Source organism: Stegastes partitus, unplaced genomic scaffold (genome assembly GCF_000690725.1).
Source record: "Stegastes partitus isolate 25-593 unplaced genomic scaffold, Stegastes_partitus-1.0.2 Scaffold96, whole genome shotgun sequence".
Classification (NCBI taxonomy): Eukaryota; Metazoa; Chordata; class Actinopteri; family Pomacentridae; genus Stegastes; species Stegastes partitus.
The window spans coordinates 393,094-400,614 of NW_007577827.1; positions in this window are offsets into that span (position 1 = coordinate 393,094).

Here is a 7,521-nt window from a genome sequence, read left to right on the forward strand (position 1 = left end):
GTGTTTGTTGTCTTGACTGTTTGTTGTTTCACTCTATTTTTCTACTTTTTTTTTTTCTACTTGACTCACTTTCTTGTCGTTTAAAAGTATTACTGGGTATCCTCCTCTTTGGCCTGTCTGTCAAGCACTTTGTATACTGGGTTTTTAAAAGGTGCTATGTAAATAAAGTTGTCATTATCATTATTATTACTATACAAATATGTAAATTTCCCTATTTAGCCCATTTCAGACATGCATTTCTTTCAGTTAATGGTCCATTGATGAGCACTGCAGCCACTAGAAAAAATGAATTCAACACACCAGACTCTACTGCATGCGGTCATATGAACAGACAGGCATGTAGAAGCGATGACACGTTGAGTTGTGTGTAGCCAGAGAGTTAGAGCTTTTTCCACATTTTGGCACCACCTGGGTTTAAAAACATCACATCTTTCATTCACTTTGCACGACAACTTCACATCTATCAAAAACTGAACTGTTGCTAAACATAAAACCTCACTGCAATAAAAACAGAGTCTGCAACAAGTCACATGAATGAGACTCTTCAATAAAAAAAAAACTCATCTGGGTTTTGACAAAACATCAACAGGAGATTAAGTTAAGTTTGTCGTTTCCAGCTGTTTTCAGGAGTCTTTCCTCTGAGTTGATTAAATATCTTCACATCCACATGAGAGTCTCCAAAGTGAGAGTTGTGCTGATCAAAAGAGACTTCATTAATTCCATATAATCATCAGGATATAACAGCAAGTCACACAAGTTTTCTTTGCTCCAGACAGATGAGTTGTCACACACAGAGTCATGGCTTTTAAGCCTTTTGTCTATTAGTGAAATTATTACGCATCACTTAACAGACTGTTTATACTTGTGTGTTAAAAAAGGGCTTTATTGTCTCCACCTCCAACAGCTCATGTGCTTTTATTTTGAAGACACGTGCACTAGCTTTCATTTCAGTAAAAACTACTTGAACCATGGGGTGTGACACAGCTATCTGAAAGGAGGTTGCAAAACTGAGTTAGATTAGAATAGATTGAACTTTATTGACCCCTTTGGTAGGGTACTTCAGGGAAACTGTTGAATACTTAGTAGTTGATACTGATGCTGAAATTTATGTTTTTACGTTCACATAAAAGGATTCTGGTTTTGTTTTACGGGAAAGTGGACTCTTGAACTCAGCAGGAATTTTACAGCCCTTCATACGAAACACTGAACTATTAGTCAGCTGAGTCCCTTTGTGTTAAAATAACACCATTATTGTGTGGCATTTGTGTTTCCATTCAAGAACCTGTTTTGTAGGACTTTGTGTTCACGTGGCGGTGCTTCTTATTCATAATTGATGCGTGCTCAAACTTCTTTCCCTCTGTAAACACGTGGAGAAGTAAAGCAGCTCAAAACACATTCATAAATCACCTGTTGTTGGTGTTGTTGCTGCCGCCTGCTTGTAGCCTCAGTGTTTGATAAAGTGCCACTTTATGTGAGAGTGGATTGGCTTACAGCAGCCTATCCCTGTGCACAAACACTATTTACTCTTTTTCTGATTCTTTCAAGCTTTCCAGCGTTTTCTAGACTTGATCTGCACAAAAATGTGAACACTCACGACGGTGGTTTTGCAAAAGAGGCAGCCTGTTTAATTTTTGTGGTCAAGACGTCCATGTTTAGGAGCTGTGGTTACAGGACTGTTGACTCATTTGTTCTAAACCAGTCAGCACTGTCCACAACAGGAGGTTTGTTTTCAGCCGGTTTATGCTGCACCTCTCCTTAATGTGAGCCTATAAACAATACTTGACCTACATAGTGGGTTGTGATATTCTGCTGTGCTAAACTACAGGGCCCAGATGTTCAGAAGTCATCTAATAGGATCTCAGTCATTGGATGGGAAGTTGACATAAGCTGAACTTGAATAAAGCAGACATTAGTTTATCTATTAAGCATTTTAGTGAAGTTAAAAAAGCTTTTTGCCCCATGACTAATCCTCGATCCTTATCTGTCGATATCTAACAAATACAAAAATAAAAAAACAAAGAAGTTGTTTATCACTGCTATTTGGGCTGAAACGAACAACAATTTCCATTGTCAATTAATATTATTTTCTGTATTAATCAATGACATGTTTGATCTGTGACATATCAGAAAACGATGAAAAATATCAGTGTTTGTCTGCAAATGTCTTGTTTTGTCAACAACCCAAAGATATTCAGTTTATTGGCATTGAACAGTTGATAAATCAGAAATATTTAGATTTAGGAGGACTGAATTGGAGAATGTGGATGTTTTTTTTCTTAAAAAATTACTCAAACTTATTAATTGATTGTTAAAATAGTCGTTGATTAATACAGTAGCTGAAAAGGAATCAATTAATCATCTCAGCTCTACTGTATGTTAATTACAATGACATAATCAGAGATGATTGTACCTCCTAAAAGCAGGTGATAGACATTTAATTCTAAAGAAAATTAAGCTGTTTTCTGTCCCTTTGACTAAAAATGCTTAAAGCGGCCTGATGCTGCCTGTCCTTCCTGTTGTTCTTTTGCCAAGTCAAGCCACTGTTATTTCGTCTAGCATATTCATTACACCGGAAAAGTTAGATATGTGTCTCAGGTTAACCTTAGTTGAACTTAGTAAATATTAACAAACTTAGCGAACTTGATCAATTTACAATCCAGAATATCTTGTTATACAAATTTAAACCTATGACGGAAACATCACTTCTAATCAACATTGTTGTTATTATTATTATTATTATTATTATTATGGGTAAATACCACATCCATAAAAATAAATGGAAAAACAACTTAAGCTGTTTTAAAATTAATTCAAAATGTTTTTATCCTGCTTGAATCTTTAAAATAATAATAATAATCCAATAAGACTGTAGAAAAACTGTAGAAAATATTTGCTATGCTGCTGAAATGTTCCTGATCTTTTAATACATTTCTATTTTTAATGCCTTAAAATTCAATGTTTGCACATACCTCTTAATGTTATACTCTGTTGTCAGTACCTTGTCTGTTTTATGTCTGTACGAATAATTGTAATAAAATTCATTTAAAAAAAAAAAAAAAAAGTTTAAATGTTGAGGTCATGACCCTTATGTGTTATTTATAGTAGCGTGATTTTTCAGGATTTAAACCTTACAAAAATATATATAAAATACAACTTTAAATAGCAGAATAAATAACAAGGATAAGAACCTAGCTCTGGAACAAAATAAAATAAAAATAAAATCTACATATAAACTTTTTGAACGGCAGTGTGGGGTGAAGCGCGCCTCCTGCTGTCCGCTAGAGGTCGCTGCGGCTCCGCACTAACGCTCACTGCAGCCGAGCAGCCAGTTCAGGAATGTAGCAAACCGACAAACCAGATTTCTCCGGTTCGCCATGAAAACACGGTGATGAAACCAGCAGCCCTCGGGAGTCATGTCACATTGTAATGCGGTCAATGGATACAAACTGGTCGCTGCGCTTCTTCTTTGGTTTGGTAAGTGGGGTGAACGCCCTGCACACAGTCCTACAGTGTTAGCTAACAGGCTACATAAAGCTAAACACACTCTGTCAACACAGTGTTCGAAGTGGCCTTCAGAGTAGAAGTTGGTGTACAATACAAATACAAAAAAACATGCATAAAAGGTGACATTACAGTTTCGATAATACATCAACAGAGTTGATTTGCGTCTTTGTTGTCCAGTTGGTTTGTTTGCCTGGTTTGTGTTGGGGTTTATCTTCTTGCCGCGTGTGGCAAAAATATATATCATGCTTTTATTTTGAAAGTCCAAACAGGAGATGTTGATGGTTTTAACTTGACGCACCACAAACCAATGCTGATGTTGAGGGGTTTTGTGAATGAGAGGGGTTTAAAATACAATCATGCACCCCAGGGTAGAGGTACTTCTGAGTATACATGTACGTGTTTAGTTTTTTTTTTTTTTTTAATGTGGAAAACGTGCATTCTGGAAAAATCTGCACATGTAAAATTAAAAAAAAAAGAATACTACATGGGAAGAGTGAAGGTTATTGTGACACAGTCAAAGTGGACCTAGTTAGTAGTGTTTGTAGTTTTGGTCCAGTTTTTATCTTCTAAAATATGTGTCCAGTTTTGCAAATGAAAGTTAGGCTAAGGTTGGCTATTAGCTTTTCATTATCACGTGTGACATTTTGATTTCATGTGCAATATTGACTACCATGTGTAATACTACTTTACTACTTCAGATTCATTGCCACTATTATTTCCTACTTTTCTAGTCTAATCTAATTTTAGCTTATTTATTTAAAATTTAAGTCACGTTAGGTGCTTGTATCTTGTTGCTTTTCTTTTAGGCACTGCATTTATTGTCATGTTATGTTATTTTGTTATCTTAGACACAAGAATTTCCTTTGGGATCAATAACGTTCTATTTTATCGAATCTGATTGTTATATTTAATCTTTAAAAAAAAATGCATAGCATCCATTTTAACCAAAGAACCATTCAGAAAATAAAAACCTAGCATATGATGGCAGATTAGACCACTGCTTAAATTTAATTGGGTGGCACTTTGTTTGAATTGTTGCTGATGGTAGGGCTGCGTCTAATAATTATTTTCATTTGATTCATTTGATTAATCAGATTATTTATTTATTTTCAATTGATTGATTAATGTTTGGTCTTAAAAAATTTCAAAAAAACCTAAGTTAGTGTTACTCAAATCCCAAAGTGATGTCCTCAAAAGTCTTGTTTTATTGACAACCTAAAAATATTCACTGTACTGTTCTAGCAGAGTAAAGAAACCCGAACATTTTCAAATTTAAGAAGCTGGAATCAGAGAATTTTGACCTCTTTTTTGTTCTTAAACAAACTACTCAAACTACAAAACTACTACTGTTATTTGATTGGTTTGATTGATTTGATTGTTGAATAAATGAATGAATGGGCTGCAGGGTGCGTCAGTGGTTAGCACCGTTGCCTCGCAGCAAGAAGGTTGCCGGTTTGCGACCCGGCGAGGACACCTGGGATCTTTCTGCGTGGAGTTTGCATGTTCTCCCCGTGCAGCGTGGGTTCTCTCTGGGTTCTCCGGCTTCCTCCCACACAGTCCAAAAACATGTTGAAGTTAACTGGTGATTCTAAATTGTCGGGAGGTGTGAATGTGAGTGTGCTTGGTTGTCTGTCTCTAAGTGTAGCCCTGTGATAGACTGGTGACCTGTCCAGGGTGTCCCCTGCCTTCACCCTAAGTCAGCTGAGATAGGCTCCAGCCCCCTGCGACCCTAGTGAGGATTAAGCGGTGTATAGATAATGGATGGATGGAATAAATTAATAGTTGACTACTAATTGATTAATTGTTATACAGTAACTCTAGTTCAAATGAAGTCCCAAGACAGCTGATAAAGTTGTCCCCAAACTGCTAATTATGGTTTCATGCTATTTACACTGTACATTGTACATGAATAATATTGTTTTCCATCTCAGTGCTATGATGTCCATTTTTCTGCTGATGATAACATCTTGTATGCTGTTGGCCGACAGGCGTTTTCCAGATTATAGGCTGCTTTAATGACCCGTGGACCTCCTCCTGTTAATTTTAAATCTCATTCTAAACTTAAGAAACTAAATATGTGCATTTCACAAGAGCATATACAGTGACTGTCTCTCATTCATATCCATGTGGTCAATAAAAATTTAATTTATATAGTCTCTATACTCTATGTAAATCCTAAAGAATTTACCAGGCACTAGGTTGTCCTACAAAATATGTTGAAAGTCTTGCTTAAAAGTTTGATTCAAATTGGATCCTTTTAAAACAGAGCTTTTTTCTCCTTTATAAAAAGGAAAAACATTATGTAGATCTCTGTATGACATATGACACAGTGCAGCTTGCAGACTCATTGCTGTGAGTTCTAAATAAAGGTTGGATGGTCATCACAGGTATTTAGGCAGTATCAGAACAGTCCTACCTTCATTCATAAAGACTTGCAAAATAGAGATATTTAACATCCTTTTATTGAGTTCAGAGTTAGAAACCATTGTACCAGCTTCCAGTAGAGACTGGCTTTGAAAGGTCCTCATACCAGCTCTGAACCGGGGAAGACTGGTTTATAGATTTGTGCTCCTCCTAGTACTGGCTGAAGCTTGAAGCTAGAGATACGCATTCCTCTGACAGACTTCAAAGCTTTATAGGGCCAAGTTTCTAAGAATATCCATCACTATTTTAATCAGTGTGACTGTGTGTCAGTGTGTGCTCTGGTTATTTTGGGCCAATGATTTTCATTTGTGTGATCCTGTGTTTAATTTGTTCTCAGTTCTTTCTTGCAACAGAGACATTGATCTCGCCGACTTTTTACTGAATAAATAAAGTCTCTAAAATAGGTGGAAATACATGAGGTCACCAAACTCTGGTGCAAGATCAAAGTGTAATAAATTATCCTGAAGTAACAGCAGCGGCAACAAATCTAACAGGGAGCGAAGGAAATGTCAGCCAAATAACCGTGTTTAAAAGACAGCAGAGTCCTTAGAAGAGGTATTTTAAAATTATGAAAAAGTGTCAGACGTGAACTGATAACAAGATGTTTCACAAAATGCGTATCATGTCATTAGCACTGACATTGACCCAGTTTTAGCTTACTGGATCACTTAGTGTTTGCTGTGAGTCATGTGGCACATATTATCTACAATTGCAGCAGTTTACACAATGGAAATGTACTTTTCCACCAAATTAATTTGATTTCTTATGGCTGCTCTTTCCATTCATAGCAAGTACTTAGTGATTTGTTTTGCCTCTTTATGGTGAAGAAGTCGCTATGATAGTCTACACATATACCTACCACCTGTATAGACTGAGTGAACCTCACATTAGCCAAATGACATGAAAACACCCGTGTGAGCAGCAGAACAATTGTTAAAATGATGACACATGATGATACAGAGAATGTATTTCTCATCAGCCTTCGTTTTTTTCCCCTAGTCTGAAGCCTAATGACAGCCCAGCCACTGCATTTGTGTCGAGTGAGAAAAGTGACCCTCCATCACTGACAGCCTCATCTGCCTCAAATACATGTATTCATGGGATTTCAATATCACGAGGACTAGCACAGAAATCTGAGATAGCTCTGCCAAAGTAGTCGCCAGAGCGTGTTTGCAAATATTTTGAACACTGTAGCTCAGGAACAGGTCATGATGGAAGCTTCACCATATAGCACAGATGCTGTTTCTTTTTCACGGTGCGTATTTTAATCCGTCACAGCAGGAGAAGCATAGGTAGGAACGACATGGCATTAATGGTGACCTGGTTCTATTATGTGTCTCAGTAAGCCATGATGATGAAGCTGTTGACACAATAACAGGATCTCTAATATACTTGTGCTTTTCTGCTTATATGTTGAAGAATCTGCTATTTAAAAAAAAAAAAAAAAAAAAAAAGGTTATTGAGGTATATAGCAACATGTATGCTCAACATTGTACAAGATGTGATTCTACGTTGCTGCACCTTAATGAAAAAATACTGCAGATTGATTATGTTAATTCCATCCTGGTTAAGTGTATTTCCTCAGCTGTATCG